Genomic DNA, 15,688 nt, shown 5'->3' with positions numbered 1-15,688 from the left:
AAGATTTTGAGTTCCAAATTTTTCTTGGAGCACCTTTTCTTCTGGACTCTGTATATGCTTGGGGGAGAGTGTGCACCCAGTCTGGAAGGATATTTATACCAACTGTTCCTACCACTTTACTTTAGTAAATACTTATTTGTAAAGGCTAATTGATGTCAATGGACATTCATGGGAAAGCACACTAGTAGGACCTTTTGAGCTGTAGCATTAAAAGAGGAGCCCCCAGGCTCTCAGAGTCCCCTGGAACTCAGAGGGGAAAAGTCATAGCTATCCTCTGGGGGATGAGCCTGACATATGAGAGAGGGTTGGGAATGAAGCCCCGAAGCATGTGTGACAGAGTGACCTTTTCCCTTTCGGTGTTGGAGAAAGTGCAGGTATTATCTGACTATCTGTTGTTGGTTTAGTGCAGGACAAAAAACCTTTTAATTAGATAGATAAAACTTAGATAGAACTGCACATGCATACAAAAAGCTGGAATTGATGAACTTTCTTTTCTGTTGGCTTTGCAGTGAGGAGCATGAAGAATTCTCTGGTCCTCTGGATGGAGGAAAGTTAGTAGTGGTGGCAGGGATTATATCTCCCCATCTGGCCAACATGTGATCATGGCACCACTGTTTCTTTTGCCTCTATGCATTTTTTTCTTCCCTGATCTTAGTAAATGAGTATCAGAAGCAGTAGGGCCATGTCATAATCTTATTAGTTTTGAAAGGTTGGAAAACCCATCACAGGCCCAGCAACTACAATCCATAGCAGAGTCTATGGATAGCAGCAGATAAGCCTAAGCAAGAGCTGGCCTTGACAAGTAAACTGCTTGACCCAACCCAGTAGTGGATCAATCCAAGCTGCTAAAAGACCCTATCCAAAAGCAAGAGAGCAACTTGTACATCAGCAATGCCATACCCCCAAGTGAACTTGGTAATGGTGGGGAATGTTTTGTAACTACCATTTTAAGTCTGAGTCCACTCTCCCAAGGGACCAACATGGTAGAGGAGAATGTGCTCCTGGTTTGGTAGATTGCACTTTAGTTCTTCCTACATCTTCTCTGTAAACATTCCTCTGTAAAAGCTGTTAACAAAAGACCCCCAGGCCCAAAGAGGAACCCTAAATGAATAGAGTATGATCACAGATTACAAGTGTTTATTGTCTGAGAAGAGCCTGCAAGGGAGAGAACAACTTGAAAGGGAGTTGAGAGTTCTCAGCTACTCAAAAGGAAGTGGAAAAGGTTGAGATATTTATGTTTTCTCGAGACTTTTGAGCAAGGAGTGGGGAGGTTAAGCGAAGGGGGACATGTTTAAAAAGTCCTGAGTAAGGTCTAGAGTCAGTAACTACTGCTCAATGTTGCCCTTAAGCTGGTCAAAGCTGGTTCTGTGGTTTCTGGCAGCTGCAGGAGTCTCCAAATTTGGCTGAAGTTTACTAGCAAAGGATCACTGGTATGTCAAGCAGCCCTGGGCTTTAGAAGTCCTTCTGATTGGCTGGTTGTGGTGTTACTCCAGTGTCTTGCTCCCCTATAAAGAAGGGAAGCTCCAATATATCCATAGTTATTACAAAGCCCGTATTCACAAAGCAAATTGATTAACTATATAGGGTAGATATTAACTAACCATTTATATTGGAGGGAATATATCAGATGAGGGTTTGTGAATGTTGGTACTAAAAAAAACAACTTCCCAACCCTTCTGGGTTATCCCTAGATATGAAAGGAACAGTATCTGGCTGTATTCGAGGGATCCAACCTGCTAGTCTAAGGGTGTATTGGGAGATGAGCTCCAGAACCTATAAGACAATGGAAAGGTGCATGGTAAGTGCAATCCGGTTGCATACCATAACCAATGAGGAGCTCCAGAGAAGAACAAAGGTAAAAAAAAAATGGAAGCAAGGAATTGTACGACAGAAAAAGAAGATGGGCTGGTTATGTTTTCAGAGCGAGGGATGATGGGTGAATATCCATAGTAGCCCACTGAAATATCAAGGGAAAACTAGGAAGGCCTCGAGCACATTAGGTAGACCTGTGATATGACACACAGCATGGACAAGCAGGGTCAGACGGCAACCTTCATTATTGAGAGGAGTTCTAGAGCTGACAAGATATGTTTCCATTTAAGTGTTTTTTGTATATATGGTAAGTTATGATGTGGAAATGGATTAGAAAAGTTGTCTAGAACTTTATAGGGCCTGTAGAGGGACTCGGGAGGGCAGGACAAAGTCAGATCCCGAAGAGACAACAGTAAGCCAGAAGACAGCACTGGATTCCTGAGTACCAGGTCCTGAAGGAGAAAAGGACAAGAAGGGAAACAGAAAGATAAATAATAATAATAATAATAGCTAACATTTACATAGCACTTACAATGTGCCAAGCACTGTGCTAAGCACTGTATAATTATTATCCCATTTGATCCTCACAAGAACCCTGGAACGTAGGTGTTGTTGTTGTTCAGTCCTGTCCGACTCTTCATGACCCCACTTGGGGTCTTCTTGGCAAAGGTTCTGGAGTGGTTCACCATTTCCTTCTGCAGCTCATTTGACAGATGAGGAAACAGAGGCAAACAAGGTTCAGTGACTTGTCCAGGGTCCCACGAGAAGATGAGTCTTTCTAATTCCCAGTCCAGTGCTCTCTCTGCTGCACCACCTAGTTGGGAAATAGGTGCTGTTATTATCCCCATTTTACCAATGAGGAAACTGAGGCAAACAGAGGTTGAATCACAGCTAGTAAGTGTCTGAGGCTGGATTTGAACTCGGTTATTACTGACTACAAGCCCAGCACTCTATCCACAGCACCACCTAGCCTTTGCCTACAACATATATGCATAAAAACAGGTGAGGACCATTCTACTGCTTCATTCAGCTCTATCCTCAGCCTGCAGCAACCTTGAGACAAAGACAAAGCTTGGGAATAGATGATTTGCTGCCTAATGTTAAAACTTGGAGGCAATGTATACCAGAGTTAAGAACTAGGTTCATCAGGTGAACAAATGAGAAGCAGGGCCCTGGAGTTAGTGATAGATTCTGCTTAAGAAATTATCAAGTTGCTGGGGCAATGGTTACCAGGAGAAAGCACAATGCAACATGGTTCCCAGAATTTAAAATGCAGTTTATTCAGTAGTGATGGCCAACTGAATTGGAGCAGGCTGAAGGCAGAGCATCAGTGAAACAAATGGGGATAGAGATCAATGGCTCTGGTTTAGACAGTTTGACTTTCTCCAGTTTCTCTCAATACATCATCTCATGCCAGGAGTGTGCCCTGCAGGAGAGCCTTCTGTCTGCTTGATGCCATACAGTTGCAAGCCATGCACAGTCATAACAACCATGGCTTAGCTTTGCCTAGGGCTGGCCCCTGGGGTGACAGGAAACAGGTTTGTTGTACTCCATGGCATGACAACTGGTTTCTCTTCCCACCTGTGTAGGAAAAATGGGAACCATGGCAAGTTTTTTGGATTTCAATGTCCTCATTCACAAAATGAGAGCATAAGAATAGATGTCTAAGCTGCTGTCCAGAATTAACTTTCTGTGACATCCTAACGACAAATTTTTGACATTTTACTGTCTTTTGTACATTTCCTCTACTAAAATCTTATTCTGATTCATCATTGTAATGTGGAGTTGATTCTGGCTTTTTGAAGCCAGCAAATCAGCAGATTTGGAAAAGTTCCAGTAGGTCTCATTATACTAAGAAAAGCTTCTAAGATGGACCCAGTGATCAGCAATGTCCTTCTTCGACCAGCCCAGCTAAGTTTGAACAAGTTCATTATTAAAAGTGGGTCCCCAGTTAATGAATCTCATGAAACTATCTGCTAAAACATGAAAGACAGGGGGAAGAGGGGCAGGGTAAGAAGATCAATGGGGAAAACATCCACACTGATAGATGTATTCCATGAATCTGGCACATCAGAAGTTGTTAAACTGACAAAAAATAACATTGGTATCCTGCACATTAGAAAAGCTAGAAACCATTTTTCATTTGGTTCAAACCAGTGCAGGGAGGTCTGGCTACAGAAAACTCCTTCCACTGATGCAGGTCAGCAACTCATCTATAACTTCTTTGACACCTATTATCATTGTGTCCACTTAATACCTCTCAGTTCACTAGGTAACTCTCTAAAACTATAAGTTTCTCAGCAACATTGTGTGATGATAAACTATGATAGACTTAGTTCTTCTCAGCAATACAATGATCCAAGACAATTCCAAAAGACTCATGAAAAATACTATTCACATCCAGAGAGAGAACTATGGAGTCTGAATGCAGATCGAAGCATACTATTTTCACTTGTTTTTTGTTTTTTGTGGTTTTTCCCTTTTGTTCTGATTCTTCTGACTAATGTAGAAATACGTTTAACATGATTGTACCTATGTGACCTATATCAGATTGCTTGCTGAGGGGGAAGAGAAGAAAAGGAGAGAGAAATTTGGAACTCAAAAGTTTACAAAAATGAATGTTGAAAATGATCTTTACATGTTAATTAGGAAAAAATAAAATACTAGTAAGAAAAAAAACCTCCTTTTACTTTACCCATTTGGGACTTTCAGATGGAGGAGCTTAAAAAAAGCCAATAAAAAAACTATAAGTTGCTGATTTATAGTGAGAGGAGGGAATTTTCACATTAAAAATTACCCACATCCATGAAAGTATAGGTCCAGAATAAATAGATGTTGTATAATAGAGATATACACATATGCATATGTTAAGTCAACTTGACTTTATATCTCACTAATCCATCACCTCTTTGCTTGAAAAGAAAATTATGTGTCCCTGTATCTAATGTTGAAAAATATAAAAAATATAAGACCCCATTGTGCTTATATTTTAATCAAGAAAAAGCATTTGCTTTGGTAGAACAAAATGCTACATCACAAGCTCTTTTACAAAAAGGTGTTTTTATTCCATACATCAAAATTGTTGAAGATTTCTTGAAAGCTATAACAACCAAAATAACTCTGGGTATAGATATTTCTTCCACCAATGCAGATAGACACTCACCTTTCATTATAACCTTAGAAAGACTGCTGGGTATTTTGTTGTTTTTTTTTAGGGGGGAAGGCAGGACAATTGGGGTTAAGTGACTTGTTCAAGGTCACACAGCTAGTGTGTCAGTGTCTGAGGTCAGATTTGAACTCAGGTCCTCCTGATTCCAGGGCTGGTGCTCTACACACTGCACCACGTAGGTGCCCTGTTTTTTTTTTTAAACAGTTTTTATTTTATTTTACCAGAACACAAATACAAAACAGAGAAAAGAAACAAAAACATATCATAAACTTAAATATTAAAGCTTAAATAGAAAGTAAGAAAGAAAAAAAGCATGTCGTGTGCATAGCAGAACATAGGAGAGGATTCAAAATATGTAACAATAAATTTTCATTTCGAGAAAGCCTGTATGGTAAATAATACACCTTGTGTTGAGAATTGTTCATCTTTTCTATGCTTCCTTGTGTTTTCTTTTGTTATCTGCTGTGCGTTTTTTAACTTTGTTCTTTTTTCCCCTCCCCCTCACGCCCCCAGAGGGCTACAATATAATTTAGATATTTCTTGATATATACATACACATACTGATATATACATACACTTATACATATATACATGTGTATATAGACATATACTTTCCCAAACATAATCTACTCCCGATTTTTGTTTTTTGTGTTTGTACATATCTTTTGTTTCCTATCCTTCCTGCCTCCTCTACTTTACTTCTACCTGCTACATTGCCTTCCTATTACTTGCCTATCCCCCTTCTCCACCAACCACCCTTCCCTCCTATTACTTGCCTTCCCCCCTCTACGGATCCCTTCCCTACCCCCCCATTCCCATTAATCTAAACTCCCTTTACCTATTCCCTCATTCTCCCCTCTAAAAATCCCTCCTTTGTCCTAATCCCTCCCTTGTCCTCTCCCCCCTCACTATACTCCTACCATTTTATTCCTTCTAAATTTAGAAGACTTTTATACTCTTCTAAATATATATGTATTGTTCCCTCTTAAACCCATTCCCGACGAAAGTAGGTTACCAGAACTACCAGCCCCACTACCCTATCTAAATCCTCTCTATCCTTTCTTCTTCTTGCACCTCTTTTGTATAAAATAGTTACTGTTTTTAGTTGTTTCTAAAGGGTTTTACTTTTTAAATTCATATCATAATCACTTTTATCCCCCACATTCTTACGAGCTTGACAATTATTAATAAGAATGTTAGATATACATTTTACATTTTATGTTATATAAATGGTAAGCAGTCTGTTCTTATGAATCCCTTATAGTCAGTCTTTGATGTGTACCTTATGTTTCTCTTGGTTCTTGTATGTTGAATCTTCTATTAAGTTTAGGATTTTTTTTAACAAACTCTTGAAAGTCCAAGGGTTTGTCAAATGTCCATTTTTTTCCATTCAAGATAATACTGAAATTTGAAGGGTATGATATTTTCAGCTGGAGCCCCAGGTCTTTTGCTCTTCAATATATTGTGTTCTAAGACCTGTGGTCCTTTAATATCTCTGCTACTAGGTCTTGTGTAATTCTAATTGTGGCACCATCATATTTAAATTGTTTTAATCTTGATGCCTTTAATATTTTGTCTTGAGCTGGGAGTTTGTTATTTTTTCTAATTCAGTAAAATAATCTTCTGTGATTTAATTGGGATGGCATTGAATATGAATGCTAAGAAATTAGAGGACTTGACTATGGTCATATAGCTACTGTGTATCAAAGGCAGGGCTGAAAATTCCCCATATGGACAAACAGAAATATTTGATTGTGAATTTAAGCCTCACAAAATTTTACATCATTTAGATAATGTAAAACTTCAATTTGAAATTTCAATTTTAAGTATAAAACAAATGTCATGCGCCAGCTAGATGGAGGGCATGAGACAACAAAAGATGCTTCATAATTGTTTGCCAGGATGAGATGCTGAGTTCAAAGGTTTTACTAGCTTTTGCTATTGCTGGAAGTAAGATGATGGACTCCTCTGGGCCAAAGCACAAATAACGCAACACAACCCTCCTCATAACATAAGATCTTTGAGAGTTTAGAAGCTAGCTGGTGGTATCAAACTAAAATAGAAATGCAGATCCCTGCAGGCTGCATATTGAATCAGAAAATCACAAATTCACATTAGTTATCTTGCATTCTATTTTTATTTAATTTGTTGAATGTTTCTCAACTACACTTTAATGTGATTGGGTACACTTGGGAGTTTTGCAGGCCCTAAGTTTGACATTTCTGGCTATACCATCTCATGAATCATAAGCGCTTGATACCTACAAGGCTTTAGAGGGAGAACTACACTGTGAAGAAATGAAATCAAGAGTATTTAATGCTTTAGAAACAAACATAGCTTCTCACATACTAATGTTACATGATTGCAAAATAAAAGATGATGAGGCAGTACCTTGTATAAAACCTAAGAATTGTTTATTTTTATTTCAATTCATAAATGTCTCTCTGGCCAAACTTCATAACCTCCTGGAACAAGCTACTAGCTGTAGAACAGCATGGTACACTTAGGATGGCTGAATAAAAGCAGTCAGTCATGCAGGGATTAGCACAATGAGATGGAAGAGCATTTCTAGTTTGTTCATTTTCCTAATCCATTATTACATTTGGGGGTCTTATCTGCAAAACCCTCAGCTTTGGCTGCCTTCTCTTATTCATAATTGGGAGGAAAACAGCCTAGCTGCTATCCAGAAACTGAAGACAGCCTGCTGAAAGCCATCAAAAGCACTGGTACAAAGCAGAAGCCAGGGGAACAGGTTTGAGTAAGCACATTATTTGAAACTGGCATCACAAATAATGTTCAGCAAAGGGCTAATGTCCAGCACTAACATGCAATACAAAGCAAAATACCATAAAAGACTAAATGAAAGAGTAAAAATAATTTTGATTTCATGATTGTGAGGCATGGCTTCTAATCCTTGTTCTGCTGCTAAAAATAATCAGCCAATCACAAGCTTTCATTAAGCACCTACTACGTGTGTGCCAGGAGTAGGGTTGCAAATGCAAAGAATGAAACACTACATATTCTGAAGGTGCTCACATATCTAGAACTAATAAAATATCGTACTCTATCACAAAGAATTTTCCTTATCCTGTGAAGTAAATACAGCAACTAATAATATTAATACTACCCCATTTTGTAAGAAGTGATGAGCAGGCAGATTTCAGAAAAATATGGAAAGACTTACACGAACTGATGCTGAGTGAAGTGAGCAGAACCAGGAAAACACGGTACACAGTAACAGCAACATTGTACAATAATCAGCTTTGATAGACTTGGCTCTCCTCAGCAGTACAATAATCTAAGAACTCCAAAAGGCTCGTGATGGAAAATGCTATTCACATCCAGAGAAAGAACTATAGAGTCTGAATGCAAATTGAAGCATATTGTTTTCACCTTTTTTTTGTTTGTTTTTTCTTTGTCTTGGTTTTTCCCTTTTGTTCTGATTCTTCTTTCACTACATGACTAATGTGGACGTATGTTTAATATGACTGCTCATGTATAGCCTATATCAGATTGCTTGCCATTTTGGGGAGGGAGGGAGAGAAAAAATTGGAACTCAAAATCTTATAAAAGTGAATGTTGAAAACTATTTTACATGTAATTGGAAAAAAATAAAATACTATTAAAAATACTACACCATTTTACATATGAGGGTCAACCAGTCAGTTAGCACTTATAAAGTATCTACTATGTCCTAGATGTTAGGCCAAGCACTAGAAATGCCAAGAAAGGCAAAGATAGGGCCTGCTCTCACAGAGAAAAGTGTCAGAGAAGTGGAATGATTAGCCCAATCTCAGACATGGCAGAATCATGATTTGAAGCTTGTTTTTTGTTGGAGTTTTTTTTTTTTACTCTAAGTCCAGTCCTTATTATGCTAAACCCATTATACCAGCTATCTGCGTGAGCTCTCTATCCTCATTTGTAAAACGAGAAGAGTGAGACTAGATTATTTAATATTTAAAGTCTCATTTAGCTCTCAGAGTTGTCTAGCTCTGTGATTCTCTCCTATTTGAGTTGGGAAACTGTTCATATTTCAGGGAGATGGTAAAATGGGGTGGGGGTGGGGGTGGAGAGAGAATTGAGATTGAGACTCGACATTAGACAGTCCTCAGGCTAATGTTAGACATCAAACGATGGCTTACCATAGAATCACACAGAAGCTGGAGGAGACCTTAGGGAGCATCTCATTAGCTGGACCAGAGTGCACCCTAGGGCTTTGACATTTGAAATGACCCTACAGGTCTCTAAAATCCAAGAATGTGAAAAGAATCATAATCCATGTGATTCAGAAATGAAAATATTCCTTGATTTTTCAGGAAGTTTGCCCCTTCTCTGGCCTTCCAGCAGCTTGTTCCAATGGTAGCTATGGTATTGTTCGCCACCTTGTGGACATTACCCATCACACACACAGTAATATCTGGTAGCATCCTAAGTGAAGAAAAAGATGATTCTCAGCAGCCACTTCGAGTGCTCAATCACATTTTGGAAAATGCAGCCTGACTCACAGGTTATCTAGAGGGGAAAAAAAGGATGTACTTTAGCGGGGTTTGTTTCCTTAATTAATCCACAACAGAGTTGTTTTTGATAGACAACCCAAGATTACGGCTAATAAAAGGTTCCAGGAATCTAGACTCAATAATTTTGTTGGCTTGAGAACAAAGGGAAAAAAAGTAGGTAAATAGTACCTGGATTCTCCAGTAATTACTCCATCTTATAAATTACTGTTTTCTCTTATTCCAGTCTGCAATCTGTCATTCCAGCAAGTATGATATATTAATTTCTAGCCAAAGAAATATCTAGAGGGAGAAGAAAAGCAGACTGGGGTACTGTGTGAGTTTTTATTCATTCGTTCATTCAACAAGCATTTATTAATCACCTACTGTGTACCAGACACTGTACTAAGGGTATACAAAGACTTTAAGAAAATAAATAAATAATTCTCAATCTTGAAGAGCTTACTTTCTATTTAAGAAAAACAATCAGGATGCAGAAAATTATATACAAATCTTCACACCCAAAGTAAAATTAGTATCAGCATGCAATAAAAAACCATAACTTTTTTTGAGGGGGGAAGGCAGGGCAATTGGGGTTAAGTGACTTGCCCGAAGTCACACAGTTAGTAAGCATGTTAAGTGCCTGAGGCCGGATTTGAACTCAGGTCCTCCTGATTCCAGGGCTGGTGCTTTACTCACTGTGCCACCTAGCTGCCCCATAATAACTATTTAGTTTCAATATTTCTTTTCTTTCATATAGATTCAAAACTCATCTAAATACAATGACATGAAGTAGAATGTAACATGTTCACAGAAAATTCATATTCAGTATTCTTCTAAAATCTCTACTATAAATATTTCTAATTTTTCCTTTAGAGAAATAATTCTGATTTATAATGATGAGATCTCACTTAGGCCAATGACCTCAAGCTACAGATCTTAATTATGATAGCTAATATGATGTAATGAACTCTGTTTATAACCCTTAAATTTGAGAAGTAAACCTTAACTGTCATTCCTTAGGGAGCAGGAGGTAGGATGGGAGATTTAGATGATCTCTTGAAGGTCCTTTTAATTCTAACGTTCTATGCCTTTTCTCTTTCTTCTTAAAATTTTTTTTATCTGGACTAGGTAAATCTAACCACAAAATAAACAAGAAAGAAGTTAAAGAGGCTAATAGAATGTTAGAAAAGTTAACTATGATAGACCTTTGGAGAAAATGGAATGAGGATAGAAAGGAATATGCCTTTTTTTCAGTGGTATATGGCACCTACACAAAAATTGACCGTGTATTAGGACATAAAAAGCTCACAATAAAATGAGAAAGGTTAAAAATATTTATCTGAGACAGACAGTACAAATATGTTTGGCTTAGGATGGAACAGAAGGAAGAGAGTGGACTGGATTGTCTTTGGGAAAGTACAATGCTTCTTTACTTGGTGCAAACTTCCCAAGAAAGCAAATGCCTATCTTTTTAGTACTAACCTTCTACCAGTGCTGCGATATGGCTGTAAGACATAGAATATAATTGCTGGAGCAACTAGGTGGTGCAATGAGTAGAGCACTGGCCCTTGAGTCAGTAGGACCTGAGTTCAAATCCAGCCTCAGACACTTGACACACTTACTAGCAGTGTGACTTTGGGCAAGTTACTTAACCCCAATTGCCCTGCCTTCCCCCTTCAAAAAAATACAAGAAAGGAATATAATTGCCTCTGAAGAATAAAAAATGAACGACGTATATAGGACAATGGGAAAGTACACAGTGAGTATGTGCCATCTACCATATAGAACCTATAAGGAATTCTAGAGAAGAACTAAAGTAGAGGGTCTCATCAAGGAATTGTATAAGATGGGTTGGTCGTGTGGTAGAAGTGAAGTGGACAGCCAGAGGGCTCCACTGGTATCCACGCAATGTTAGGAGAAAGCTAGGAAGGCCACCAGCATATTGATTAGACGCCCTGTTGTGAACTTATGGGAAGACATAGGCAAGCATGAATAAGCTGCTACATGAACTGTTGGAGGGAAAAATCGTATTGCTGTGAATCACAGATCCCCTGGAGTAAAAGAAAGAACTCAGGATTCTGAGACAGAGGACCTGGGTTCATTTCACAGCTCTGTTACTTAATGCTTCTATGATCTTAAGTAAGTCACCACTCCTCTTTGGGCTTTGGTTTTCTCATCTGAAAAAAAAATGGGCTGATTGATTTAGATCAAGGGCTCTTAGCCTGGGGCCCATGACCTTGTTTTTAATCTTCAATATTTCAATAACTGGATTTCAATGTAATTAGTTTCTGTAACCCCATGTATTTTATTTGATACTTTGAAAACCATTTTTACTGCCATCCATACTGCCAAAAACGTCAGTGGTACACAAAAAGTTAAGACTCCCTGGCTTAGATGACCTTTAAGGTATAGCTATAACTTTCTAGGTTGCCAGGCTGGAGATGCACTGAGGTGTGGTGAATAGACAGCCTGTAAGATTATGACTGAGGTGCCTCCAACTCTTAGTTATATGGTCCTGAGTACGTATTAGCTTTAGTTTCCTTACCTATGAAATGATGATGACGATGATGATATTAGTAATATAATATCAGCAGCATCTACCTCAGCAGAGTTGTTACAAAGATCAAATAAGATAATGTCTAAATTTGCCTATGCAACTTTTACCCTTCGTTCCTGGGAGGCAACAGAGAACAGAAGAAATGTAGTTGACTGAGGAATCAGAGTGCCTGGTTTCAAATCTTGTTCCTGATGATTGCTACCTGTGTGACCTTGGATAAGACGCGTATCTTCCCTAGAACACACTTTTTTTTAACATGAAAAATTGGACTAAGTATTGGACCAAATGGTTACTCTGGTCCATTCAAGCTAGCCAGGGGTGGGGAACCTGTGGGCTCGAGGCCACAAGTGGCCCTCTAGGTCCTCAACCGTGGCCCTTTGACTGAATCCAAACATCACAGGCATAAATGCAAAGCTCTTGACTATCCTAATTCACAGTTAAGATGCTAATTGTTTAATGTGTGTCTCTCCCAGAGGTATTTCCATTTTGACAGGGGATTTTTGAAGTCAACAATATTTTATTAAGCACCTACTGTTTGCTAGATACTGTGCTAAACACTGGAGATACCAAGAAAGGCAAAAAATATTCCCTGCCTTCAAGGAGCTCCCAATCTAATGGAGATCATAGGCAAACAACTATATACAAAAAAGTCGTAAACATGATAAATTGGAGATAATCTCCAAGGGAAGGCATTAGTATTAAGCCAGATTGGGAAAGGCTTTTTTACAGAAGATTTTAATTGAAACTTGAAAGAAGCCAGAAAAACCAGGAGGTGGAGACAAAGAGAGACTTAATTCCAAAAGGGTGTAGACAGTCAGTAAAAATGCGTGGAATCAGGAAATGGAGTATCTTGAGCAAGGAATAGCAAGGATGCAAGTGTCACTGGATGGTGCACTATGTGGAACAGAGTAAAATGTAAGCAGACTTGTAGGGTAAGAAGGAGGTAGGCTGGCACAGCAAAAAAGGAGCCTGAATTTGGCATCTGAGAACCCATGTTCAAATCTCAGCCCTACCACCCTTGTGACCCCAGCAAGTCATTTAACCTCTCTGGGCCTCAGATTCTCTGTGTATAAAATGAGGGCCTTCAACCAGATGGCTTATAAGGTACCTTCCAGCTTTCTCTGTATAATCCTAAATGTCTCAAAACCAAGGGATACATCTCCAGTTGTGGAATTTCGCACTGATGAGGGAGACATTTGAGAGAACAGGAAGTTTTAAGAGGGAGGCCTCAGACATGAAATTAGTGTGTAACTACTAGTAGTAACTACTTCCTCTGCTTATGGGCAGGAGAGGCCTATTTGTCTTTAAGACAACAAGGTCATAGATTCACTGTTTCTTCTCCCACTCTTTAAGCCATGACTATTAACTAATTACTATTAAATTTATTAGCATAATTAATTATTATCATAATTAGCATTAAAAGTGTTGGCAATTAATTGTTATAATTAGCATAAATAATTATTAGCATAACTAATAAGACCTGCACATTTTCTTCATTTTTGTACTTGTAGCCCTAGCACAGAGCCGTAGCTGGATGGTACAGTAGATAGAACACTGGGCGAATCAGGAGACTCATCCTCATGAGTTCAAATCAGCTTTAGACACTTATTAGCTGTGTTACCCCAGGTAGTCACTTAACCCTGTTTGCCTCAGTTTCCTCATCTGTAAAATCAGCTGGAAGAAGGAAATGTCAAACCACTCCAGTATCTTTGCCAAGAAGACCCCAAATGGGGTCACAAAGAGCTGACTGAACAACAAAAATGAATTTATATAGCACTTTAAGGTTTACAAAGTACTTTCCATATTAAAGCATATTTTCCATTTGATCCTCACAACAACTCTGTGTGGCAGGTGCTATTATCATCACCCCCATTTTACAGATGTGGAAGCTGAAGTTGAGAGAGGTTAAGTAACTCGCTCACAGTCACACAGTTTGGAAGTATCTAGGCTGGGAGTCAATGTCAGGCCTTCTCGACCCCAAGACCCATACCCTATCCACTGAACAACCTAGCTGCCTCAATCTGACCTATGCTTGTAGCCGATAAGCTCCCCATGAGAGAAAAAAGAATACCTATCAACTCACTGGAAGGACCAAAAACTGACAAATTAATAGTGCATTTAATGTACTAATAGGATAGAATTGATATAACTTGAGTTAACCATTGGGTTTTAATTTAGACCGGGGTGGGGAACCTATAGCCTTAAGGCCACATGTGGCCTTCTAAATCCTTAAGTGTGGCCTTTTGACTGAATCCAAATTTTACATATGTGGCGTTCTAAATTCTTAGACTTTTGACTGAAACTTTGGCCTCATGTGGTCTTAAGGCCGCAGGTTCCCCACCCCTGATTTAGACCTTTTAGTAACCATATTTCTTCTTTGTCTTTAACTCTTTGGTGAATGGATATTTTAAGACAGGAAACAGGAAGGGGACAGATTCCTCACTTATGCAGGATCAGCCTCACTTGCCTCTTATGCTGCAACTTCGAAAGAGCTCTTAAGATCATCATCTCTCTTAGTGTAGGAAAAATATTCGGAAAAAAAAATGATAAAAAAAAATATTCGGATAGCTGCTGAAGTGACTGGATCTCCTGGAAGAGCTCAGATATTATTTCTGTCAAAGTTGAAGCACTTATTTTGTTCTTGAGCAAATATTTTAAGGGCATTACGACATTTGACTAGCAAGTTCCCCAACTTCTGAAATAGCCATGCCCCATGGAAGAAGAAGGAATGACTTGCAATGTGCGGTTAAGGATGCAGCTACCAAATTCCTTTGGCATTGTTCTTTGTGCCTTAGACCTCAAGTATTTTGGCAACATTAGCTGGCACATGAATACCTGCACTGGGGCACCTGGGAGACAAACAAGTGCTATGTAAAACTTTGCCAAAATGAGCAGCGTGATTAATTTCTCCTTCTGTGGTAGGTACTGAGCAATGCTACTCAGTTGTGAGTACTGTAGCTGTAGGTACTTTAATGCAGAAATAATAATGCACATATTTAAAGGTTCTGAGTTTAACTTTTATTCAGTGATAACTTAATGTCAAGTATTTCATACAGAAACATAACTGATGTAAATTGGCTGTCAAAAAAGGAGACCAAAAGAGCATACAAAATCTCCTTGGTAGGCACATGCTTGACTCTCTTTCTAGACTGTGAGATAGAGCAGCCAAAAGCAGCTCATTTAAAATATAACCTCACATGTAAAATTTTGCAGCAAAGAATGATGGAAGACTGTGAGCAGTATCACTTTAAAAAACAAAGATAAGGAGTGGAGAGTTAAAAAGTGATTTAAAGAAAGCTTGGCAAGAGACCCATGCAAATAAAATCATAGAACAACAAACAAGAAAAATGGAAAAGATCTGCAAATGTTTTTATAATTAACTTTTTTTTCATCATCAGAGAAAGTGGAGCCACAATTTTTGCATTCTAACATCACAATCCCAGATTTTTTTTTTAGAGGCATAAAATTTCCTGTAAGGAAAAAAGAATTTCCTGTAAGGAGAAATGTTACCAGAGGAAATAAATGGGGAAAGCAATAGTGTTAGACCAAGTTTACATAGAGGAGAGTCATACTAGAGGCAATGTAAGTGTGACAGTATGGTTCACAAGATATCTGAAGGAGGGAAAGATATGAAAGGTATGGGAAAAAAATCAT

Source organism: Trichosurus vulpecula, chromosome 2 (genome assembly GCF_011100635.1).
Source record: "Trichosurus vulpecula isolate mTriVul1 chromosome 2, mTriVul1.pri, whole genome shotgun sequence".
NCBI classification, from domain to species: domain Eukaryota; kingdom Metazoa; phylum Chordata; class Mammalia; order Diprotodontia; family Phalangeridae; genus Trichosurus; species Trichosurus vulpecula.
Note: the sequence above shows the minus strand (reverse complement) of the source record.